The 27,817-nt window shown below is 36.3% G+C and overlaps 1 protein-coding gene across 4 annotated transcripts in view; it reads left to right on the top strand.

Annotated features, from left to right (window-relative positions):
• Positions 1-27,817, top strand: part of LOC141555627 (formin-H-like) — a 192,450-nt gene that overhangs the window by 13,104 nt on the left and 151,529 nt on the right. For all 4 annotated transcript variants that reach the window (XM_074288644.1, XM_074288645.1, XM_074288646.1 and 1 more), the window contains exon 2: positions 26,918-27,061. The gene's annotated coding sequence lies outside the window, so the exon portion shown is untranslated. The remainder of the gene's footprint in view (positions 1-26,917; positions 27,062-27,817) is intronic.

Here is a 27,817-nt window from a genome sequence, read left to right as displayed (position 1 = left end):
TTATAGTGTCACTATTGTAGACTCTCACAGGGTCTTTTACTACCAGTCTTTGGTAGTAAGGATACATACAATCCCACAAGGATAATCTGTCACAAGTCAGGAAATTTGAGAGAACGGGGTGAGGGAGAAAGGTTGGGGACGGCTGAATTCCTCACCAGCTGAAACAGATCAGATCTAAAATGAATATAGACTCCTAGAGCTAGGACTTGAAGGGACCCATCTAGTCCAACCCTTGTATTTTTTGGATGAGATAATTTTTATGGAAGTTAAATAATTTGCTCAGGGTCACAGAGGTAGTAAGCATAACAGTGGGATGTGAATCCAGGTTGTCAGACTTCAGAGTCTTTCCACTATAGTATAATAAAAGGATGTTCTTAGTGGCAACTTCCAAAGCAACTGCACCAAGAATCTCATGTTCTTAGCCTATATGACTTACACATCACGTTCCTGATGCCTAGAAGTGAAAGCTATGGGACTGAGTCCAGGGCTTATGAAACTTCACACTTGCCTGTATTTTTTTTTTTTTTTTTTTTTTTGTAAGGTGAATCTCTTCAGCAATTCATCTTTTTCCTTCAAGACTTTGGGACCAGAGAAACTCAGTCTATCTTAGGAAAGTGTGCAGAGACATGTAAGGTAAAGATGATTTCAAGAAGGATGTCTATAAATAGTTTTGGGAAAGCCAGAAAGGAAAGAAAGTAGAGGAAGAAAGTTTCTAAAGGAAGAAGTTTCTTTAATTCATCCCAATGGGGTTTGCAGCCATGGTTTTTCCTTTTTTACCCTGGGCAGATCTCATGCATGTAATAACTACAGATTCTTAAACACTTGATGGTCACCCAAGGAACATGTTCCTAATCCAATGTCCCCGCAGAGTAGGTGACAGGCTAATAGCAACAATATAGTTTCAAGACCAGTCTAGACATGCAATTTTTCATCCTTAGGTATTTAAAAGAATTTTTTTTGGTGTGTGGAAGCAATGGAAATTTAGCATGTTTATTGTTAATGTATCTTCCTGATTTTATTCCACATTTCTATTTTAGGCAAATTGACCTTTTTCTCACTACTTTTTTTTTTTCATCTTGAATTTTTCACTTTATTAAATTTTTTTTCAATAGTAGTTTTCAACATTCTTTTGTTTTTGTTTTTGTTTTTTTTTTGATAATAACCTTTTATTTTCAAAATACATACAAAGGTAGTTTTCATCATTCACCTGTGCAAAACTCTGTTTCAAATTTTTCTCTTTCCTTTCCCTTCACCCCTGTCCCCAATTCAAGATGGTAAGCAATCCAATATATTTTTTTACACATGCAATTCTTTTATACATATTTACATATTTATCATGTTTGTCACTACAATTTAATAATATGATCAAAGTAGTGATTGACTAAGGGAAAAATTAAGAAGGAAAATAGGGACTCAAGGCATTATTCAAGTGCATACAAAACCAAACACAGTTAAAAACTTGAATATTCTATTTATTTATTCCAGAAATGACCATTTGTGCTTTAAGGCAGTGATCTCAGCTATCTGAGGGATATAATCAAGGGCAGAAAACTATGAGAAAGAAATTATGTATTCTTGTCAATGAGTTATGGAGGATATGATGAATTCAAGAAAGAATAAGAATTAAAAAGTAGAAAAGGACATAAGCACTTGGGTAGTTGTTCTCTAGAATTGGGGACAATTTGACACTGACTTGCAAAATGCTAGCAACTAGTTACAAGGTTAAGGACAGGAGGAATATGGGATATAAAGAAAGTCTTAATTTCATCTGTCCTTCATCTAGGTAAGCATGATTGAGTCGTACTTAAATTGCAGAAGAAAATAGCAGAAGGTCAAGAACCTTTTCCTAATAATGTTTTTCTAATTTCATAGATGCTGAGAGTATGGCATTAATTCAGAAAAGTTGGATAATGTTATTATATAGGAGCAGGAACTAGTTTTGCTCTTCTATGAGATGTATGTTTTCTTAAGGCAGATTATTACTTTGAAAAGTTTTATGGCTTTATGTTACTGACTAAAACCAGTCAATAAACTTTTACCTTCTATGTCCCTACACCTACTATGTGCTAGATCATGAGAGCACAAATTATCTTTTTCCTTTCTTCAAAACCTTAGGATTTAAAACAGGGTCTTTTTTTCTGAATCCATATTTAATATTCAATTTTCTAAATGGTACTGTTAAATGTGTGGTGGTTTGTGCATCTTACATCAGTATATAAGTCTTTGATTATATGTGCAACCAATGTTTTAAGGATTAAATTGGTCTACAGAAATATTGTGTCCTTTAGCATGGCAAAATGGATGAGATTTTAGGGAGTTAGAAATGTTACTAGGCTGTGTGTGTGTGTGTGTGTGTGTGTGTGTGTGTAAATATATGAATAACTGTTGACACTGTTAAACAGCAGGAGAGAAAAAAAAATCATAATATACCAGAGAACTGGATTGAGAAAACTATCCTTTTTTAATTGGAGATTCATTGGCTCTCTGAATTTTATAGTTTGGAATTGATTTGAACATTACAAAGTTTTATTTTCTTACAGATAATCAAGGTAGAATGATCCATTTTAGCTTTTGATTTAATTGTCAATATTATTTGACTATATAATTTTGGTGAACTTCTGAATTAGATGACTCACAAAATCCTCCCTGATGTCTCCTTGGAAGATGGAGATAGGTAGGTGACTGAGTTCCCAAAGGCTCTAATACTGAAGCTCAGACAGGTTTTATAAAACTAGAATGACTTCAAGTGTAGCCTCACTGTCAGATTGAATGCTGTCCAGAAGTCAGCTTAGCTAAAATAAGTATGCTCATCCCTAGAGGTAGGCTGCTGGATGAACCATTAATCAAAAAACTGGAAAAAAATTCTCAATCCTTCTACTTCCACAATGAAAATGATGCAGTAGTAGAAAAGGAGACAGAGGGTGCTTAAAATATTATTTTTAGGCTAGTTATAAACATTAAGTTAAATGTAGGTACTCAATGTAGGATCTTTATCCTATGATCAGTGAATTAACACTTGGAAGGAATGACACAACAATTATTAACATTTTCATAATAAAAACCAGAAATCAGACAGAAGTTAAACTAAGTGGAAAGTTCTCCTGAAAATCTAAACAATGATTTTTATTACATCATTGATTAGGAGCTAGAGAGAATCTTTAAGGTCATTTAGTCCAATCTTCTAATTTTCACATAAAGATATTGCAGGAATATCATTGATAAAGTGTACAAAGTAAGGTATAGAGGTAGGGAAAGAATTTTGGTCTTATGATTCCAAATTGAGCATGCTTTCTACTCTGCTTCACTCTCTATGCAAAGCCTACAAGTAACATCATTTTGTGAAATACATTTGGTCATTTCAACTTTAAGTGCTCATGATGAACATGAGTAAAAAGACCACTATGAAAATAATGGCAACTTATGCTACAACATCCCATCAGTCATTCACCCAGGTTTCTTGCTTTTTACCTGCCATTGAAGCTATTGTAACTTTAGAAACCATACACTAGTGGACCTAATCTCAATCCTTAAACTTCTAACCTGGAATGAGCATCAGAGAATCAAGAAACTAGTTGGGATGGACAATGGAATGGCATGTTGTGTGGAGATAGTGATATAGTTGTATATATAGATATGATGGACCATCTATACTCAAAGTACCAAACTGTTGTCCTTCCCACCCAAGATGCTTGACTCCCTTATGCCAAACGCTTTTTTTCCTGATGACCCCCCTCCACCTGATTTCCAAATCTTGTACTACTACAATGAATCCTGAGTAGGATGTGTCAATCAACTCTCCTAAAGCTTTCCTCAACATTTGTTGGATTTCCCAGACCAAAACATCTATTCCCTGTTTCCTCTATGTTTTTTCTTCCTATTAGAATGTAAACTCTTTGAGTCTAGGAACTGTCTCTTTTGTATCCCTAATATAGTGCTTGTAGTGCTTGTTAGCACAAGGCACATAGAAAATGTTTAATAAGCACTTTTCAATCTTTCAACATGTATATTGTAGATGTTAAAGAAGTAGTTATTCTCTGAACAACTTGACAAGGTCATCCCAACCGAGTCATCATACTCTCTGGTATTCAGTGATGTTAATACAAAATTGGGTATAAGAATGTCAAAAATATGTTAGAAAACATAATTTGTGTTCAAAAATTAAAAGCTAGAAGGCTTATAGATATCTCAAAAGATTCTTATCCACATATCATGGATATTCTCTTAAAAAGGCAAGCACATGATTAGAACAACATTTTAAAAAACGAAACTAGCTATTTTCTAATAGATAAAAATAATTGGTTACTAATATGGGAACTCTATTAATATTTGTCAATGTGTTATCAGACCAGCAGGTACATTATCATTAGTGCAAAGGCAAATTTACAGATTAGAATAAAGGTTAAAGGTAAAAACAACTATAGTTTCAACCTAACATATTAAAATAATTGTGGATACCACAAGTGGTAAATGGAAAAAGCAAAAATACTGACCTTTATTACCACAATTTCTTGCAAAATTATTACCTCCATTAAACTGTCATCGCAGGAAAGAGGCTAAAAAGAATTCAAAATCCACATTTGCCAGAGGGAGTAGGCTCAGATCCAAGGATGATGTTGGTTTAGAATATGAATCTATTTGTAATAATAAGACATTCTGGAAGAGGATGATGGAATAAGCATCACCTTATAAAATAGCAAAAATCAGATACAGTAAAAATAAAAAAGTTAAAGAATGCATGAGACACAAATAAACAATGTCAACAAACTGAGGGACATAATTAGACATAAAATGGAAACAAAATAACCTATTAACTGTTTCTTTAATGATCTCTTTTCATAATCAATGATACCTCAACTACCACATTTTCCTTCTAATACCTCAGTCCTCAAAGTATAAAATAAAGGAATAGAAATGACACTTGGGCAAACTGTGAAGAAGAATGTTAAGATCAAATCAAATCATGCCAAACCAATACTGGAAATGTACTCAATATTGAAAGAATTAATAGTACAATGTATCTCAGGGAAAGGAAGATAAAAACCCTAAAGAATGATATAAATGCTAGTTATCAATGTGTTTTATTATTTGTTGGTTATAAAAAAAATCTTAGTAGCAGAACCAACCTTCAAGACTCTTCTCCATCAAGAGCTCTCATACATCTATTAATATCATCAAGGATCCCTTGCCAATGTAACCACAGACTTTCTATTTTTTAATTCAAATTAATCATAAAATGAAAATATTTGATCATCCTATGTATCTGCTATTGTCATGGAGGGTATTTTGCATGCAATCCAAATGGAAAATGGATATTCATGCTTGTAGATGGTGTTTTTCTGATTACATCTCAGTGCCAGACCATTACAGGGCTTCCTTCTTCAATGTGATCCATGGTCATAATTACTATTATAATATGATTGATTAAAAAAGAAAGTCCTCATAGATAACAAAATATTTTTAATAGCACTTTTTGTAATAGCAGAGAGCTGATAACAAAACGGATGCCCATTCATTGGGAAATGACTAAAAATATCCTGTTACATGAACATAATGGAATGTTGCTGTGCTTTAAGAAACAATGAATATGATAAATATGGAAAAACAATGAAAGACTTACAACAATATATGTTATCATATAATAATAATAAAGTAATCAGAGCAAAGGAAACAATATCCACAATGACTATAACATATAAATTGAAAGAAGTCCAGAAAATAATTTTAAAAATAATTGGAAAATCACAAAACATGGACCCAAAGAAGAGATATGAGAAGACATCTCATCCTACTCCATCATAGAAGGGGCAGGTCCATGAGTGCAGAACATTGCATATGTATTGTCAGGATCTTTATGCCCAGACCACTCCTCCCTTTTTACTATTAGGAAACACCCTATTTTTCAGAGTTATGGGCCAGCAAGCAGGCTGTGCCCTGAGTTTGGCTGGCCAAATACAATCCTTTGCACTCACTCTCTGGATGATCTCAGCCACAGCAAAACCCCAGAATTATTTCATACAGGTGTCAGGTGGACTCTGAGCAAGCACATCTGGTACTCATGTTTCAATCATGAAATCCTACTATGGATCAAACTTGTTTCATTGTTGCTGTTACTCTTCGTTGCGGGGCTATAGATCACTATATAGCCATTAGTATGAGTATTGAGATTTTTCCACATTAACGTGAGTCTTTTACTAAAATGGTTGGGACTCATGTATTTAGTTTACCTCCTCCAACGAAATAAAGATAGCTTTAACCATTGTTATCTCTTTGGTTTTCATTTTATTTTGTTTTTATTTTTAGAGTTAATTGTGATTTTGATACCTTGTGTGAGCTCTCTTTTTTTTTCTTTTTTTTAAAGAACATCAGTCACATAGGTGTTGTAACTGGTCATTTGTTGACAATTCAAATTGTTTTGGAACAACTGATCAGTTTTTAAAAAATATTTTTACTCTTCTTTCTCTTTTTCTTTGAAGAATTCTTGTTTTATATGATGGCCCACTAGGAGAGGAGAGAGGGAAGTATATACAGGGAAATTTAGGTGATGTAACACCAAAAGATATCAATAAAATTTATTTTAAAAGAAGAAAATCTAATGGAGGAGTGAAGCCTTTGGCACCTGAACTCATGGATTAAGAGGTACCCATCACATTTTGAACTACTTGGTCAGCTCTTTAGTCTCAGCTGAATAGGGAATTCCCCCTCTTGCTGGGGAAGGACCCAGAAGACAGTAGGGTTGCTTCCAGGGGCTATCTTAGTGCTTAGATGTGCATAGTAGGGAATCCCTTGATGTTTTGTTAAAAACTCTCTTTACTTTTGTGAAATGGCATCCTTAGCATTCTTGCTCTGGAGAGCTATCTTTGGAACTACAGAAACTCTAGGTTTGTTTCAAAGGCAAATGATTGCTGATTGCCCAACTGAGAAGGATGTATCAGGAGCATCTCTGGACTAGGTGGTAACCACAATAAGGCAAGAAGCAGGACAGATGACTTGCAGAGGATTGTGCCAGAACTCAGAAAATTCACCAAAACACCAGACATTGTCGCCTGAATCCATAGAAGTCAAAGGAAAGTCACTCAGAGTGTTGGGAAATGGAGGGAATGGAGGGAAGGGTGCAAAATGGTGAGGAACTTTCTCAAAGCTCCCTGAGGAGTAAAGGGTCGCATGCAGCAGCAGCACTGCTAGGCTTATAGAGAACTGATCCTTTTTTGTTTACATGTGCTCTGTTGGCCCTTGAGGGTCTTCATGCTATTTCCTGAAGTCAACACACCTAAACCATAATGTGAATAGGTTTTCCATTTGGTTCACACAAAGTTAGAAGTTGAATGAAGACTCTAAATGGTGACGTGAAATAGAGGTTATACTTGGAGACTTCCTCAGAGCTTAAATTTAGAGTCAAAATATAAATAAAATTTGTAATAGTTATTAAATACTTTACATTCTTAAAAACCTAGACAGAGCTTAGAAAAATCTGGACCAAGATAAATAAGAGGAATTAGGGAAAAGTTGAAGGGAAGGAAAAGGGGAAGTGTTTGTTGCATTTGGGATGACTTTCTAACTAACCTTCCAGAAAAGTGTCAAAATTCCTGGTTTTGCTACCAATCTACCTTTAATGATACAATTAAAAATCTCATCCCACAAGGGTTCATCTTCATAGCTTCATATGGGATAGTCTATATCAAGAGGGCATGAAATAATGAATTAACAAACTTTAAAAATTTTGAGTACCATATAAATGATATCTTTTGTTATTTATCATTATCATTCCACCTCTGTACCTTATTTGCCATGTGAATCTGGGCAAGTCATTTGCCTACAACATGTGAGGTAACTTCTTAAGATTTGTCTATTAAGTTATAGACAAATTGTGATGTTCTGTAGCAAAAGGGATTTTTTCCTCCCATTAGAGGATCTTTCCCACCTTAGGAATTTCCTCTACTGATTAAATCAAAGATATTTTATTTGATTGGGGATTCACCTATTTAGAGAGATATTCCTGACTTCGAGACAGTCCGTACTGAGGCTGCAAATACAGCCAGACTGCATCTCCAGAGATGAGACTTAGAAAATTCTACTTACCTGCTATCATCAATGGAATTGTTCTCATTTATTAATTCTTTGTCCAGATACATTCTCCAATGGTTAACAACTTAATCTTCAGTTCCCAAGGATATTAAATTGCAGGTTTTATATGAATAAGCTCTCCAAAACTGGAGCACCTGTTCTCTCATGTCCATCTACCTCAACCCTACTCCTCTAATAGCTTCCTCTTCTATTGTACCCTCTGACACTCTAATTCACACTAGTGGGAAGCTCCCATTCTGCAATTAACAATGTTCTCTTCATTTTAGATTTCTTCTCATTGTCCTCTCATTTTCTGCTACTTAGACATCAGATGATGCTAAATCATCATTACCACCATTATCATCATTACTATCACCATCATTATCATCATTTTAATAATAATAGCTAATATTTAGATAATGTTTTAAGGTTTTCAAAGTGCTTTACAAATATGAACTCATTTTTAGCCTTTCAATAATCCTAGGAAGTAAGTGCTATTGTTGTCCCCACTTTATAGATGTGGAAACTGAGGCAGAAAGAGGGTTAAACAATTTGTCTAGGATAATACAAATATTAGAAGGCTGAAGAAAGGCTTAAATTAAGTTCTTTCTGATTTCAGTGCTACTGTAGCACCTAGATTTCTCTCTAATTATCCTTTCCTTCCTAATATTGGTTGTATCTTTTCTCATGTTTCCTGAAACATTCTTGAAGGGAAATGAGAATATTCCATGTTCCCCATTATCATTTCTAGATCCTCTATTTGCTGCCATCATTCAGCAATCTCTCTTCCTTTGAAGTTTACTATCCAAATTTATTATCAAGTTCAGATTCTTGTTGGCAGTTAAGAAATGATATTAATTTTCACTAGTTCCTGATAACACACATCTCTTGCACAACTATTGTGCAAGTTAGGACAGTTCATTTCAGGTTTTAAAAAATGAACTTTGTTCTGTCTTATTCTTTCTAAGGACACAAATCAAACTATATGATTAGGAATCAGGAACATAAAGGACCCTATAATTTTAGGGATGGAAGCAACCTTAACTTCCTTCCTCTTCCCACTCCCTCTGCCATGTACACGCTTTTTATAGAGAAAAAACTATGATTCAGGGTATTTAAGTGAATTTTCCAGTCATACGGCTGGTAACTGCCAAAGCTGAAATTTGAACCTTTTGACTGAATGTTCTTTTCTCTATTTGAAAAACTTAAACTCTCAACCTTGAAGAACAATGAACTGCATTTATTTCTGAATCTTAAAAGAAGCTTTTTTTCCCTTTCATTTATCTTTTTTTTAAACATTATAATTTTTTATTGACTGAACATATGCATGGGTAATTTTTTACAACATTATCCCTTGCACTTATTTCTGTTCCGACTTTTCCCTTCCCTTCCTTCCCTCCTTCCCCCCAGATGGCAGGAGTCTTATACATGTTAAATATGTTATAGTATATCCTAGATACAATATATGTGTACAGAAACATACAGTTCTCTTGTTGCACAAGAAGAATTGGATTTAGAAGATAAAAATAACCTGGGAAGAAAAACAAAATGCAAGTAGTCCACATTTATTTCCCAGTGTTCCTTCTCTGGGTATAGTTGATTCTGTCCATCATTGATCAATTGAAACCTTATTAGAGAAGATCTCCACTTCCATCAGAATACATCCTCATACAGTATTGCTGTTGAAGTGTATAATGATCTCCTGGTTCTGCTCATTTCACTCAGCATCAGTTCATGTAAGTCTCTCAATCCTCTCTGTATTCATCCTGCTGGTCATTTCTTACAGAACAATAATATTCCATAACATTCAAATACAATTTACCCAACCATTCTCCAATTGATGGGCATCCATTCATTTTCCAGTTTCTAGCCAATACAAAAAGGGCTGCCACAAACATTTTGACACATACAGGTCTCTTTCCTTTCTTTAGTATCTCTTTGGGATATAAGCCCAGTAGTACTACTGCTGGATCAAAGGGTATGCACAGTTTGATAAGTTTTTGGGCATAATTCCAGATTGCTCTCCAGAATGTTTGGATTCATTCACAACACCAATCACCACCATCAATGTCTCAGTTTTCCTGCATCCTCTCCAATATTCATCATTATCTTTTTTTGTCATCTTAGCCAATCTGACAGGTTTCTCCTAGATCTATTTTCCAGGTCTGTTGTTTTTCCAAGAAGATATTTGACATTTTCCCCATTGTTTCATTTTTTTTGGTTTTGCTTGACTGATTCTTGGTGTCTCCTCGAGTCATTCAATTCCATTTGTTCAATTCTGATTTTTAACGAATTATTTTCTTCACTCACTTTTTTATACCTTTTTCTAATTGTCCAATTAAGTTTTTAAGTGAGTTGTTTTGTTCTATGAAATTTTTTTTCCCATTTTGCCAATTTTATTTTTTAAAGAGCTATTTTCTTTTTCCAATTCACTAATTCTGTTTTCCTTGGAGTTGTTTTCCTTTTCCAACTCACTGATTCTGTTTTTCAAGGATTTGATTTCTTTATCCACTCTATCTTTAAATGAGTGGGATGACTTATCCAGACCTTCTTGCCAAGCTTCCCTTTCCTTTTTCCATTTTTCTTCTAGCTCTCTTGTGAGAATCTTTTAAATTTCTTCTATGAGAGTCTTGTGTGTTGAGGACCAGATCGTATCCCCTTTGGGGATTCATCTGGAGATAGTATGTTTTTAGTCTCCTCAGGGTTTAAAGTCTGCTCTCTATCCATATAGAAGCTATCAATAGTTAGAATGTGCTTTAATTTTTTGCTCATTTTGTCAAAGAAGAATTAAAAAAGAACCAAACTAACAAAAAACCAAATGCAATCTGCTTTTTTTGGGGGGGGACTGGATGATATTACCAAGCTTCCTGTACAGACTGCAGGGGGCAGCAGTGAGGCACTAGCAGGACAGCAATGGCTGTGTCTGTGCTCTGAGACTGAGAGCTTGCCGAGATACTCTGGGTGGGTGTGGCCAAGTCCCGAGAGATCCTTGGTTTTTGGGGTTATAGCCTTTACCTCCTGTGTCTATAGCTTCTCTGCTGATCTACTGGCTTGCTGCCAGGGCAAAATAGTCACATTGTGGTAAAGTTCTCCCCACAGAAATGGCTGAGATCACACCCCACCCCCCTCAGGTCTGCTCAGTATGAGCTGCCTTCTGTACTCTCACTGCCTGCCTCCTCCTCCTTCTCTTCTTTCTCCTCCTCTTGCTCCTCCTCCTCCTGTTGCTTGCCTGCAGTCTGCCCCTGATCTAACCATCCCTGAGTAAAAACAGACCTTTTCTGGGGAATTTTGAGGCTATCTTCTGTTGGTAATTATTTGTGTTTTTTTTCAGTCAATTACTAATTCCGAGGTTTTTTCATGAAAAAAAGTATATTGAGAGGAAGATGGAGCTTAAATAGATGTGTGTGTCCTCTCTGCCATCTTGGCTGGAAGTCCAAAGCACAAACATTTTTAACTGAATCAAGTCCATATCTTAGCAACTAGTTCAAATCAGCAACAAATTATATTTCCTAAAACTATAAAAGCAACTAGGTGATACAGAGAATAAAACAATGCATTTGAATTCAGAATGACCCAAGTTCAAATCCAACCTCAGAAACTTACTAGCTGAGTGACCTCCCAAAAGTTACTTAACTTCTACCTACCTTAGTTACCTCAACATTAAAATGAAGTTTATAATTGCACCTATCTCTCAGAATTGTTGTGATGATCAAACGAGATAAAATTTGCAAAGAATTTAGTTCTCTCTTCCTCCCATGCAAGGAAAATGTCACAATAATCTCTGAACTTAATCTTAAGTAATATTTCATCATTATCAGTACATAACAGGGATTCTGGTATAGAAAAGTTCTTCATCTTTCCTGTTTCTTATGCAGTTTGTTTCTAGTCTAGTCTTAGGTGATGTTGCCTGGGATTTCTATGACATGTTACAAATTTTAAAATCTCCAGTTTTCAATAGATCATAGATGATTATAGGTTTAGAGCTAGAAGCAATCTAGAGGGGTCCTTTGGTCCAAATGCTTAATTTTGAGTTTGAGGAAACTAACCTCCAGAGAAAATAAAAGACTTTCCTGAAGTTGTTGAGTTAGGCTACAACACTACAGAGTTGGGATCAAGCTGATATCTTTGAGTTCAAGCGAAGCATTAAATTTCCACTGCATCACATTTTCTACCAATGAATTCTCAAAGTGCTTTGTTCCTCTATTTTATGTACCTCTAATATCCTATTTTGGATGTTGTCATGCTTTATTATGTATTATTCATCAAAAGGCAGCACAGAATAGTGGGTAGATGGTCAAACTTAGGGTCATGATCATTGATGTCTAAGCCCTGCCATTGACACAATTTTTCAGTATGATTTTTGACAGGTCATTTCATCTCTTATTCTCTCTGCTAGTCTCTCAGGCTGTTACAGATCACAGGATCACAAATTTAGAGTTGGGAGGAACCATAGAATCCAACTCCTTTATTTTATAGATTAATTTATAGATTTTATAATCACCTAGCTACCTCAATGAGCTACAAATCTGTATCAGTAGATAGAGAAGTACTCCCCATTATTTATAAAATTGTAGACACCCAAGGGAAAAGATCATTATTTAAATATGTTTCATCTTCCATTCTGGCCTTCCGTCCCTTATCATGATGTCTTATAGAGCCAATTCTGTATTCTCAAAGGTTCTGACTATAGAAGACAAATGTTGGGAGATTGTTTTATCCTAGGAAGTTCTTGAGTTGGGTCCAATAACACATTGTGTGAATGTTTTCTAAACAACAACCTAACACACAGCTCAGGAGGTTCTCCAGATTGACTATAGGATAATGGATTTTTTCTAGCCCCAGCAACACTTATTCAAATTCTAATTTTACTTGTCTTTTAGAATGATTTCAATCTTTGTCAATGGAGAAATTAAGTCAAAGAAATCATGTTGTCTTTGAAATATTAAAACATATTTTGTCCTTTTACTACAGTGTGAGCTGCATGAGATTAATGTCACATATACACTTTGCATCTCCCTCACAATCTTTATAATCTTTATAAACAATAGAGACTAAATAAGTGTTTCTTAAATTGAATTAAATGTATACATACCATTTACATATTGTAGTTTGATTTCTGCATGTTTGTAGGTAAAGAAGAAATAGATGATATGAAGATGAAAGCAAGAGATACAGGCCAGATTATGGTATAGCTATGATATTATAGTATAGTATAGTATAGTATAGCATAGTATAGCACAGTATCATATAGTATCATATAATATAGTTAGTATAGTAATTGAATTCAAAGTATGGGAATTAATGGAATTATGTTACCTGGGGAATGGAGGATAGTGGAATATTATGGTTCTGTTCATGATTCTGTTCTGTTCAATGTTTTAATCAGATGAAAGCCTAAATTGAATATTTATCAAATTTGCAAATGGCACAAAATAAACTAGGATAGTATACAGACTCTAAGGATTTTAAAAGGTACTGATAGTCAAGGCCATTTAACTAAATTTGAATATTCACACAAGTAAAGGTTTTACAAAATAATTAAAGAAAAAAACCCAGTCAAGTAAACAAGTACAGATGATGTGAAAAATTAGTAGATAACAATTTTTTTTTATTTTTTTTATTCTCCATCAGTAGCTCTGATTGCCTTTTATTCTATGGAACAACAATCATCTGCCCCAGATACCCCCTTTGTTTCAGCTACATTTTACAGAGACTTCTTCTATTAGATTATAAATTTCTTAAGAGAATCCCCAGTGCTTAGAACAGTATCTGGCATATAGTAGACACTTGATAAATGTTTGATTGAATTAATATGAATAGATCTAGAAGATTTTAATGTTACACAGAAAAGCAGTTTGACTAAGATTGTCCTGATATACTCTGCCACAGTCACAATGATATTCAGTTCTGGATTCTATTTTTTAGAAAAACTATACTGGAGTGATTCTTTGATTGATTCATCCTAATTGATTATTTCACATCTTTCTTTGTGCCTCACTACTAAGCCTACTCTTCAATTCCACCATAAACTCTAGTTATCCCATCCCTTAGTTTTTTCCAAAGTTATCACCTTTGCTCTGACTTCATTTTCACTCTTTCCACTCTTGATCATATAGTTAACAAGTTCAAATATACAGTATTCTCTATACAGATTCCCCAGCTCTATTGCCATTTGTGATTTGGCAATTCTGGATTACCTTCACCAATCTGCCTTTTCAGTTATTACTCATTTGCTGCTGAATGGTGATGGAGAAAGCCACATAACTGTGCTAATTGGATTCACTACAAATTTATATTGTGAAAATTCATCTTGACCCTCACTGCAGCCAGATAAATCTTTTATTCTTCCCTAAATGAGTTTTTAATCTAAATCCTCAATTGTTTCAAACCTTTTTTTTTTCTTTTTTTCAGATTTCCCATGGCAGTGGCTTACCACTCTCCTTCATTTCAGCACTCTCTCTTTATACTTTATTGAGGAAATAAACACCAAGTACTCTGAACTCTCTTGCCTTTTTCTATTCTGTTTTTAAAACTTCTTGACATTTCTCCCCCTATTCTGTGTCCCTTTTCACCAAGACCATTTTTTCTACTTGGGAACTTGATCTCCCCTCCTATCTCTGTCAGCAATTTTACCCCTTAATGGCACACACACTCTCTAAATGTCAGTCTCCACTGACTTCTTCCATTTGTCCTAACAAATATGTTTTTCCCCCATACTTAAAAGAAAAATACAAACAACAACAACAACAAAAACCTTTGGAAAAAAACCCTCATTTGACTCTTGCAAAGGTCTGGTCTAGCTCCTCTTGTCAGGATAAGCAAAAGTCCTTGCCCCACGTTGGGCGCCAATTGTAGCGAGCTGTCGTCTCTAGAAGCTGCCGGATCACTCTCTGGGAAGAGATCTGCTGTGTCTACTCAAATCTCTCAGACAGATTCTTCTTCCTGTAGTGAACCGTTGTCTCCAGGCAGTTGCTGTTAACTCTTGTCCTTAGAAGTGACTTCCCTTCTTGCAAAGAGCCCCGTCAAGTCTGATGCAATGCAGAGTCTTTCTTCTTGAATCCTGGCTCTGAATCTCTTCCAGCTCTTATCCTTCTCCAGGCCGATCTGCTCTCCAGGCCCAATATTGTGTCTTTTATTCTCCCAGAGAATGGGCGTGGGATAATGCAAGGGCTTCTGGGAAGAACCACCCCAGCCAATGAGCTTGCCCCCTCTATCAAGTCAACCTGAGTTCTCACCTTGTAATTGTCCAGAAAACCTGAATTCTCACCTTGTCACTGTCCAGACAACCTGAGTTCTCACTTAGTAATCCTAACATCTCCCCCTTTCTTTTGATTTAGAACATAGGACAGTCATGACCTTGAAACATAAATCCATCAATATGGGAAGTATTACAGATAATTACATAAATGACCTTGAAACATAAATCCATCAATATGGGAAGTATTACAGATAATTACATAAATTACATAAGCACATAGTAACATAGTAACATAACACATGCTAGAAGTATATAACATAATCATAATCAAATAATCATAAATTGAAAATTTATAAATGTCCATAAGTCCATTGTCCATTAGTCTCATCTTGTGTGAGGAAGTCCAATGATTCCTGCTGGTTTTAAAGTTCTTTAACAGTCTTCTTATTATCCATGCTCTTTCAGTGTAAGATGTTTCTTAGATCTTCTCCTTTATTTTGAGGTCTTTCTCTTTTTCTGTCTCTCTCTGATGGACAAGGCGAATATGACTCGTTGGCACCCATCTGATTCCTTCTCCTGCTGAAGAAATACAAGCAAACCCTCTCTCCCAGGCAGTTAACCTATATAATTACCTTCTATTTACCACTGTTTAAATCTCTTCTCATCATCTGGCAATTACATTGGAGTTGTTTGCACTGGACACAGCCCTGTTGGTTTAAAAGGCCTGTATTCTCCCCAAGTGTAATCCATTTTTGCAATCTGATTGCCTTTTGGCTCACTTATCAGGTAATCCCTTTCTGCCATGTGATTGCTTTTCTGCTGGTTGATTAAATCAGAGTCCTGGCCTTCTAAAGGCTCTTTGGGTGTAACATCAGCTGCCATCATGCCCCAAGTCTTTTTTGCCTGGGGCCCTGGACCTGGGCCCCTCATCCCATTTCCCTGAATTAGTTTACACTCTGATGCCCAATGGAGTCCTCTGTTGCATTTTGGACATGGGGTTTTAGGTCTTCTCTCACCCTGTCTTCTCACTGTATCTCCATACCTACACTGAGCTCTTAGATGCCCAATTTTTCCACATTGAAAACATCGCCGAGTTTCTCTAGAAGTCCCTTGCCAGGAGGGACCCTGTCTTTCCATGTTCATCATCATCCGGGTGTAAAAAGCATTTGTTCCCACTGTAGCACAGTGATCTCCTCTAAAGGAGCATCTTTGTCTAATCCCCATATAATTCTTTTGCAAATCTCGTTGGCATTTTCCTTAGCCAGATGTCTGGTCATTATTTCTGTAGCTTCATTTTCTCCAATAGTTCTTTTGACAGCAGTTTGCAAACGTCCCACAAAATCTGCAAAAGGTTCATTGGGACCTTGCTGTATTTTAGTGAAAGCCTCTCCGCGATCTTTCTGTCCAGGGAGGACACCCCAAGCTTTTATTGCAGCCTTAGCAATTTGTTCATATATTGTCATGGTATAATCAGTCTGTTCTGAATTCTCTCCATACCGACCTTCACCAGCCAAGTGCTCAAAAGTGAATTGTGTGTTAACTCCTATTTCCAAATTGCATCTGACTTGAATTTTACATAATTCATGAAATTCCACAAGCCATAATAAATTTTCTCCAGGTTCCAGACATGTCCTTGCTATGGATTTCCAATCATTCGGGGTTAGGACTTCATAAGACAAACCATCTAGTAACATTTTGACATAAGCTGATGTAGCCCCATAAAGGGTACAACCTTTTTTCAAATCCTTAATTTTATTCAAATCTAAAGGTGCATATCTTCTCCTTTTTTTACCTACAGAGTCAGTATTTTCAATCACAGGATATGCATGTATAAAATCACTTATATCCTGTCCTTCTCTCTTAGCTTTAACCAATGCTTTTTCTAATCTTGTCATAGGCTTAGGCTTCTTCACAGGCAATTCTGTTTGTGTTTCTGCCTCTTCCCCTCTTTCTTCCTCCATCTCTGAAGGTGGGGTTGATGTGGGCCTGTCAATAATCTGTTCTCTAGGCAGGGTTGAAGCTTCTTCAAGAGAATCATACCATAATTCCTCATTTAAATCCTCTTGCTCTAGGGAAAGATCTTGATCTTTCCTTTTTTCCTCACACTTCCTCCTCTGTTCATTTTTAGAACTTTTCCTTCTCCTACAACTTGCTTGATAGTTTAAGGCTAATTGAACTATGTTGTAGATATAAAATACTTCTGCAGAAATTGAACGAGGCCCATTTTTTGCTTGAAATTCTTTCATTTCATATCCCACTAGCTTCCATTTATCTACATCTATCTTTTCTTCCTCTAAGAACCAAGGGGATGTGCGTCTTAATGCAGCCAAGAGTTTAGCAATCTGTACCCAGGTTACAAGTAAACTCTGCTCCTCAATTATCTTGATTATACTCTCTATAGTACCACTCCTGAATGGGGGTGGAGCTGAGGTTGCTTCTGGGGCTGGAGTTGAGTCGGCTGAGGTCCAGGGATTGAATATAGCTAACATCTGCCCCATTTCAGCTATAAGAGATTCCTGGTTTAGCCTTTAACAAGTTAAGTTCCTTATTTATCTATTAGCACGCTCACTTAATCTTTAACAAAGTTTCCTCGTTACTCACGGTTCTGGGTCAGAGAGACTGAGATCTAGATCGGAAGCTTTTCCACTGGAATCAGGACTGTGTCTGTCCCTGTTCGGGCGCCAAATTGCAAAGGTCTGGTCTAGCTCCTCTTGTCAGGATAAGCAAAAGTCCTTGCCCCACGTTGGGCGCCAATTGTAGCGAGCTGTCGTCTCTAGAAGCTGCCGGATCACTCTCTGGGAAGAGATCTGCTGTGTCTACTCAAATCTCTCAGACAGATTCTTCTTCCTGTAGTGAACCGTTGTCTCCAGGCAGTTGCTGTTAACTCTTGTCCTTAGAAGTGACTTCCCTTCTTGCAAAGAGCCCCGTCAAGCCTGATGCAATGCAGAGTCTTTCTTCTTGAATCCTGGCTCTGAATCTCCTCCAGCTCTTATCCTTCTCCAGGCCGATCTGCTCTCCAGGCCCAATATTGTGTCTTTTATCCTCCCAGAGAATGGGCGTGGGATAATGCAAGGGCTTCTGGGAAGAACCACCCCAGCCAATGAGCTTGCCCCCTCTATCAAGTCAACCTGAGTTCTCACCTTGTAATTGTCCAGAAAACCTGAATTCTCACCTTGTCACTGTCCAGACAACCTGAGTTCTCACTTAGTAATCCTAACAGACTCTACCATTCTTTTAGGCTCTTTTTCTATTGCTCTCTTGCATTTCAATCTCCCAGAAAAAGCTCTCAGTCTAGAGCCACACCCATGCCCATCAAATAGAACTTTGCTCACCTGGAAATAGAAAAAGCTGTCTACACTCATCTCTACTTTACTTCTCACTAATATCTCAACCCCTTGCAATCTAGTTTCTAAACTTATCCATCATTTGAAATAGTTTTTTCTAATATTACAAGTGAATTCAATTGAAAAATATGATTGCTTCTCTTAACTTCTCATCTTTTTTGACTTATTTGCAGTATATAATACCTCAAGAGGCCAACATCTTCTCTTGAGTACTATCTCTTTCTTGAGTTTTTATGATTAGTTTTTAACTGGCCAGTGAGTTAGATATGTCTCCTGGAATCAAGTGTCCTTCATTCCTTAATTTAGTAATCATTATTAAGCTCTGAATGATGAGGAAACCCCAAAATTCTTAAAAATAAAAATCTCCTTGGACCCTGCCTCAGGGAAGGGACTCCACCCTAAACACAAACAGTTTTTATCGTTGTTATCTGGCTCAGTCCTGAAACCCATTGAATTCAATTCAAATTCAAACCTTGGCTGAAGCCCAGCCGGAAGCCAACCTGGGACTTCATCCACAAGCCCCTTCAGCTTGCAGCCAAAGCCTCTTATTATAAAAGAGCCTCTCTTTTCAGAAGTCCCAAACATAGCAGCCTTACGCCTGCCATGACAAAGGATTTCTGCTCACTGGAACCATTCTGGCTCTGGTGTCTTCCTCTTCTTTACCTAACACCTTTAATCTTACTTCCAAACCCCACAATAAACCTCTTTTATCAATCTAGGTTTTCGGATCTGTAAATTCCTTTACAGAGGACTCTTGCACCACTACTAGACCTCATTTAACTCTGTATTCTTGCGCCGAATCCAAAGGGGTTGCGATGGAGCTCTGTTTGACTCCCTGTGCCCTGAACCTGCCACTAGACTTCAATTAAACATTAATTTCATTTAGGTACTCTAATTCTAAACCTCATCATGAATGTACTCCTGGCACTGTGCTACAGTTATCCCTTCCACACCTCAATACCAGAGGCAACATGTAAAAGCCAGCAAACAATACATAAAAGGATACTTTGCAGTAGTCTTTTTTTGCCTGATCACAGTCCATGTCTCTCTGCTTATATATGGGTATTCCTTAGGTCTTTGTTCTCTTTTCTTCTCCCTTCCCCTACCTCTATCTCTCTTTCTATCTCCTCTTCTTTCTTCCCCTTTCCTCTCCTCTCTTCCCTTCTTCTTTCTTCTATTCCTCTCTTCTCTCCTCTCTTCTCCTCTCCTTCCCTCTCTTCCCCTTCTCTTCTTCCTTCCCCTTTTCCTCTCTCCCTTCCTTCTCTCTCTTCTCCTCACCTTCCCTTTCCTTCTTTCTCTTTTCTTCTCCTTCCCTCTCTTGCTTTCTTCTTCCTCCCTCTCTTCTCCCTTCTCTCCTCTCCTGTCCTTATTTAAAATATAAAATATGATTATTACACAATACTATATGTGTGTGTGTGTGTGTGTGTGTGTGTGTGTGTGTGTGTGTGTATCTTATTTATTTCTGAGTGTCTAAACTTTTTCTGTATTGTCTGCTGGCTCTCACATGTTGTGTCAATGAGAAGTGGAAGGGATAATTATAACCCTTAATGCCTAATTAGTACAGTGCCAGGAGTACATTAAGTGCTTAATAAATAAATGATTGTTAAATAAAGGAAAGAAGGAGACTTAATCCCAGGAGATATATAGGTATGTAAGACTGTATTATATTCACAGTAGTTTTTCATCTTGTAAAGACTAATCAGGTCTGACTGGATCATTTTCTAACTGATAAAGAATTTGGAACTTTGAGTAGACTGATTTAGTGAAGGATGAACAACTTTGAGTAGCTAATTTGCAAATGAAAAAGCCAGGAAAGCAGCTGAATAGTCAGAAGAGACAATGAATTTACCTCTGGGGCATAGGTTGTTATTTCTTGGACCTTTTGCTTGGACCTGAAGAAATTTAGTTTAAAAAAAACTGGATGATACTGAACCACAGAGCTATTTTCAGATTTGGGGCAAATGGCTATTTTCTGCTCATGGCAGAGTTTACAGAGATGAAGATTTGGGGATTTTATTGGATAGTCATTACCATCCATCTCAAATTTGGGTCAGAACGATCACTTGTCAGGGATATTATAGAAGGCAATTTTGTTTCAAAATGTTTTAGAGTAGATGACCTCTGGATAACGTGGTGACACCATAGTGCACAGAGTGATAGGCCTGGAATAAAGAAGATGAATCTCCTGAGTTCAAATCTGACCACAGATACTTCCTAGCTGTGTGACCCTGGACAAGTCACTTACCCTGGTTTGCCTCAGTTTCCTCATCTGTAAAATGAGCTAGAGAAGGAAATGGGCAAAACATTCCAGTATCTTTGCCAAGAAAACCCCAAATGGGATCACAAAGAGTCAGACCAAACTGAAATGACTTGAACAACAATAACAGATGAACAGGTCTCTCCCACTTCTGAAATTTTGATTCTATGTTCTGCATTTTACTTCTTTCCTAATTTATGGTCTTGAATAACTCACTTTGCTTTTCTGGGCTTTAGATTTCTCATTGGTAAAGTAAGATAACTGTAGCAAATAATTTCATTTCTTTTAAATTAAAACTTTTCAAAACATATGCATGGATAATTTTTCAACATTAACCCTTGCAAAACTTTGTGTTCCAATTCCCCCCACCCCATGGCAAGTAATCTAATAGATGTTAAACATGGTAGAACTATATGTTAAATCCAATATATGCATATATATATATATTTATACAATTATCTTGCTGCACAGGAAAAAACCAAATCAAACAGGAAAACAAATGAGAAGGAAAAGAAAATGCAAGCAAACAACAACAAAAAGAGTGAAAATGCTATGTTGTCCTCTCTCTGGGTGTAGATGGTTCTCTCCATCACTAGATCATTGGAACTGGTCTGAATCATCTCATTGTTGAAGAGAGCCACCCCCATCAGAATTAATAATCATATAATCTTCTTGTTGCTATGTACAATGATCTGATTTGAGCAGATAATTTCTTCTAACTCTCAAAGAAATTTAATAAAATCTTCAAAGAAGGGTCCATGTCTTATTCAACCTTATAGTTCTAAGCACCTAATGCTTATTTTGTACATGTCTATATTTCCATGGATCTGTGATGTAACTGATGTTGGTAACAACTCCAATAATCTATGTAGCTCAAAAACCATTCTGTTCAACTCTTGTCCATGATCTCTAGTAACTGTTCTTTAAGAGGAAGTCTACCCACTTCCTCTACCCAATATCTTGATATTTCATAATACCAGTACAGCTGTACCTTCCTTCCTCTCTTTATATGATTGACCCACCTCCTTTTGTATTCATATATCTTTGATGAAATCTTTTACTTGGCCTTGTAAATAGCAGGAACTTAAAACAGGAATGAATAAAAGCTCTTCAGCTCCCTATTCTTACTCATTTCCCAGGTGCTCTCCTGTTAATTTACTGACACAATTTCTCCTCTGAAAATATTTGATATTTGAATTTCTGTAACTAAATGCCAAGAAAACCTGAACTTTTTTCCCCTCTGAAAAAAGTTACATGAAATGAATGATTCATTTTTTTCTTTTTCAAATTAACCATCAAGACCTTATTCTTTCCCCCTTTTCTTTATTTGCTTCATGTGGGCTCTCTTAGTTTTTTTCTTTTTTTATTTCATATTCTCAAGTGATTGCTAATAGCTGAGAGCAGCACGGGATGCTACTCTGTTCCAGAGAATAGTTTTGGATGTTGGGAACATAAAGGAGCAACTAATTGCCTAGAGGAATTACTAGGGATTGACATCTGTACCAAGAACTTTTTCACAACCCTATATCTGGTGGTAAACAGATGGGAAGGAAGAAACAGAATTTGATGTTTTTTGTTTTGTTTTGTTTTGTTTTGTTTTGTTTTTTAAATTGGTGTCCTTGACACTTCCTGCTTATTTTAAGTGAATACCTAGACAGCCAAGGACTAAAAGTTTGAGCAAATTTATAGTTATCAATCAAAGGAGTAGATCTCCTCAGCATCAATCAAAGATCAAATCCATCCATAGGACAGAAACAATGAGAGTCTTGCTCTTTTCACTTTATGACAACTTTTCATCAAGGATAAAACTTTCAATTTTATGTTATGTTGGATTTTTTGACACTGGCTCCAGAAAAATCTTGGGCTATGTCAAAGTAAATATCTCTGAAAAGACAGGGCACAGTAAGATACAGTTCCTAGCAGACATTAGATATCTATTCAATAAATGGTTGATTGACAGAGGTGAAGATGTGAATGAAGTTAAGGAACCATCTTTATTTCAAAGACAAAGATTGTCCATTTGGCATTATAAGTGCTCTATACCATAGCATTTTTTTTTTCATTTTCCACTATTACATTTTGTCCCACTCTATTGAGTTACATTGGCCTATTTATTTCAGTAAATATAAAGTCCAATTCATTTCTGGACTTCGTGCATTTATATTTGCTGTCTCTAATGCTAAAAGTGCTCTCTGCTTCTGTCTCTGTATTTATCTCTCCCTCCTTCCTTCTCTCTCTCTTTTTTCTCTTTCTTTCTCCTCCTCTTTTTTCACTCTTAATTACTATCTTATTTGACTTTTTTTTTTTTTTTTCTTTTCCTGAGGCTGGGGTTAAGTTCAGGTCCTCCTGAATTCAAGGCTGGTGCTCTACCCACTGCACCACCTAGTTGCCTCCTTATTTGACTTTTAGATTCAGCTCAAATCTTACTATCTGAGGATTATTTCCTAATATTTCCATCCCTTCTTCCTTGTACCCTCCAGTACCTTCCCTCAGAAATTACCTTCCATTTATATTATATAATTCTTCTAGGTACATATGGTCATTTTTGTGTGGTCTCCCCTATTAGAAGGAGAGGTCATTGAGAGTAGTTTCTATGGTTTCGCCTTTCTTTGGATTACAGTATTTAATATTATTCCCAGTATGCTTAATAAATTCTTGTCAACTATTGTAAGTTGAGCATTACTAAACATTTTCTATTGGTTCTTAGCCATACATATCCCTAATAATTTATTATGTATGCTAAATGCATGTTCTATCATAAAGATAATAGATGAGGAGTTAGGAGGTCTGGATTCCAGTCCTGGGCCTATAACCAGATACATCACTGACAAAATTTTCCTCAACACTAGTTTTCTAATTTTTCTACTAAATTTGAAAGAGTTGACCTAAATTACTTAAAAATTATTTTCTGCATCTAAAATGCTGTATTCCATATGCATTTAATACATCACTTTAACATTTCTGTTGAGCTACTAGGTGGTACAGTAGCTAGAGTAGTAGGCCTGGAATTAAAAAGTTCTGAATTCAAATGTGGCCTCAGACATTTACTAGTTGTATGACTCTGGACATGTCACTTAACCCCTGCTTGGTTTGGTTTTCATGTCTATAAAATGAGTATAATAATAGTACTTACTTCCCAGAGTTGTGAGGATTTATTGAGGGAACATTTGCAAAATATTTGTCACAGTGTCTGGGAGGTGGTAGGCACTTAATAAATCTTTGTTTTCTCCATCACATTCCAGGACCAATATGATTTTGGAAAAGTGGTCTCAGAAGGGCTGATATATAAGCTTTATGCTCCTTTCCAGTTCTGACATTTAAATTTTTTTTTCTTTCAGCTCTAACATTCCAGGGTCTGTGTTCTCAAGTCCCTTCTAGATTTGACATTCTACGTTCTATTTCAGTGGTTCTCAAAAGTGTCACAAGGCATGCTATTATGTCACACGTTTTGCTAAATTGAGACCTGTTGAAGACCTTACTTAAAAAGGCTGAGGTCTCGCATTTCATCCAGGGCCATCTCCAGTCATCCAGATCTTTATGTTACCATTGGACCCAGATGGCAAGACTTGTGACTTTCCCTGGCCTCCCTCACTTAAATCCAACTCACTTGCATGTCATGGCATCCCCTCCCTGATGTCATGGTCCTTTTCCAGAAGGAAGGACAAACAACAACAATGACAATGCTAACTGAACCAAAAATCATGAGGAACTTATCATTAATTGCATGTGCATTGGCAACATTCCCCTAGTAGCCATAATTTATTTACTCGTTCAACCAACCAACCAAAGTAAAAACAGCCCCTAGACCCCAGTGTTGTAAAGAACAAATGAGATATCATTTGCAGTACTTAGCATAATGACTGGAACATATTAGGTATTATATAAATCTAGTAATTTATTATCATTACATAAACTACATACAGAGTAAATGGAAGATAATTATAGAGAAAGGTATCTTTCTTGGGAGTTACCAGCCCCTAAGTGACAAAGAAAGCAACCTAAGGACTGGTAAAAGAAAATGCTATCTGAGTTTAGTCTTGAAGGATAGAGGGTCAACAAGGATATGGGGCAGCTAGGTGGTTCGGGAGAACTGGGCCTGGAGTCACCAAGATTCATCTTCCTAAATTCAAATCCAGCTTCAGCTTCTTGCTGTGAGACCCTGGGCAAGTCATTTAACCCTGTTTGCCTCAGTTTCCTTATCTGTAAAATAAGCTAACTCAGACTAGAATGGCAAATCACTCCAGTATCTTTGTCAAGAAAACCCTGGAGATACTGAAGAATCGGATTTAACTGAAATAGCTGAACAACCACAAGAAAATTGAAAGAAGCCCAGCTTCTCACAGTCAGAGATGAGAGAGAGGTGCACCACTCATAGGGGACAGCAGATGCAAAGGCATGAAGAGAAGCAGAGATTGTGTGCTAGGAAGAGCAAGAAGGTTGGGCTGGTATTTGGAAGGCAGTGATGTACTGAACAGAACAATTTATACTTAATTCCACAATAGGGAAACACTGCAATTTCCTGAGTTAAGAGGGTGATTTAGGAGATTTAGGAGAACCGCTTTGGTAGTTGTGTGGAAGACAGACTGCAGTGAGGAGAGAAGTGAAGCAAGGAGACCCTTATAGCCTACTGTAAGGAAGAGTGAAGGCCTGAAGTAGTGTGATGGTCTTGCAAGAGGAGAGATGTTGTGGAGGAATCAATGACAAGATTTAGTAAACTATGGGATATGTGAGGTAAATGAGAATGAGTTGGCAAGGATAACATGAAATGAACAACTATTATGACTGTGGTGAGGATGGTATCTCCTAGGAAAAGGAAAGTTCAGAAAAAAGGAGAAAGAAAAAGGTTGAATTAAGCTTTAGATATTTCACATGCCTACAGGACATTCTGTTTTAGTGGCCAGTAGGCATTTGGTGATGGGGAGACTCAGGTATATAGAATTCAGGAGAGAAATTGAGGCTAGATATATAAATGTAGAAGTCATTAACATAAAGATGATTATTAAACTCAGAGGAGCTTAATGAGGTGATGTAGTGAGACAGTATATAGGCAGAAGAGAGCCCAGGATAGAGTCTTGGGGAGTACCCACGGCGTTAGATAAAAATCTAGCAAAGGAAATTGCAGAGATCTGCTAAATAGGAGCAGAACCAATCTATCAGAGTAATATCAAAATCCAAAGAAGGGAGAACATCTAGGAGGAGGGAATTTGCAGTGTCAAAGGATATAGAATGAAGATAGAGAAAAGGCTACTGGGTCTGGCAATAAAGGAAATACTGATAATTTTTGAGAAAGCAATTTCAATTGAAAGATGAGGTCAGAAGCCAGATTGGAAAGAGTTTAGAAGAATTGTTCATCCTTTGTTCTTGAAGAGAACCAATGACAGACAGAAGGGTAATATCTTGACTTCTAAGTAAACTGGATTTAAGTGAGACAGCTGTATAAAGTCATCAGCCTTCCTCTCTCCTCAGAATCATTCAGAGTCCAGTGGCAAGACATAGATCAGTACAACTGACATGGTCCAGGTTGCAGGGAGAGACCTTAGCCTTTTTGAGCTGAGGTCTTTCCCAGGTCCCCGTTTGTCTGAGACAATGCCTATTCAGTAATTAAGACTAGATAAGAACTGAAGCAAAAGATGACCTACTTTGCTTTTACAAAAGAATCATTCTGGGAGGGGAAGATCCTGAGTGTTTCTGGCAAAAACAGCAACAATTATTATTTATTTATATTCACTCTGAGCACCAAAACCCAAACAATGAAAAAGTGAAGCTTGAACTGATACTTATTATTGGTCAATTAGTGAGAGTCAAAGTGACTTGAGTTTAAAAAGGCATAGCCCAGTAGTTCCATTTGAATTCCAATGGACCTTATCAAACTCTGGTTTTCCAGAGCTATATTTCAAGAAATCACAAATGAAAATTACATGAGACAAAACCTGTTCCATTTTTTTTAAGATAGAATAAATAAGCATGGAATAATAATAATAAAAAAAAACTTGCCCCTCCGCATCCCAAGATACTTTGCAAAGTATAAGCTAATAAAATTTATGTTCCTTTGGGCAGAGCACCTACATATAAGGGATGACACCCCACATGGACAAAGAGGAGGAGCATTAAGAAGAGAGGAGAGTTTAGAAGATAGTTAAGAGAAAAGTGAAGCCATTAAGTGAAGATGGCTTTTGGAGACATGACAAAGAATAATGTCTTGTGAGTAAAAACAGTTTGAGAACTTCTGTGCTTAGATCTTTTTTAGATCTTCTAGAATACTACATTTTTTTTTTTTTGTCTTTTACTCTAAGATCCCATCAAACTGAAACATTTAGTTATGTTGTGAAAAAAAGATTTTGATTCATATGTTTATCCTTTATGACAAATGTTGATACACATTTATTGTGTTTCTTTTCTACCTCAATTTTATTCTCCCATTCTGAAAACTCTGATTCTGCATTTCTTAAAAGTAATTTAACTCTTAAAAGGGAATAATTCTTTCCTCTCAAAATAAACAAAAATAAAAACTTTAAATATTTTGATGTATACCAGATTTAAATAAGCTGACACATTCTAAAGAGATGAGTTGGGAAGCGTTTTCATAATGTTATTAACACTAAATACTTCTTCAATTACAATAAGTCTAATCAGATGTCTTGTTATTCAACTTACCATGCAAAGAATTCATTTAAAATTGAATGTTTGGATTTGGGGATGTTGAGTTTCTCTAATTATCAATTTTTAATCTACTCTGAACTAATTTAATGTTTATTTGCTCTTTAATAACCTCATAATAAGGTTAGATATATATATATATGTATGTATTGTGTGTGTAATAATTATGTAATAATTTATTGTGTATATAATAATATATACACATATATAGATACATCATATTATATGGAAAAAAAATCTCAAAGCCATGGGAAGAGGCATGGGATAGCAGGTGTGCTCAGCAGGAGGGGAAGCAGAGGG

This window comes from Sminthopsis crassicaudata, chromosome 2 (genome assembly GCF_048593235.1).
Source record: "Sminthopsis crassicaudata isolate SCR6 chromosome 2, ASM4859323v1, whole genome shotgun sequence".
Classification (NCBI taxonomy): Eukaryota; Metazoa; Chordata; class Mammalia; order Dasyuromorphia; family Dasyuridae; genus Sminthopsis; species Sminthopsis crassicaudata.
This window is presented reverse-complemented; position numbering and strand designations above follow the sequence as displayed.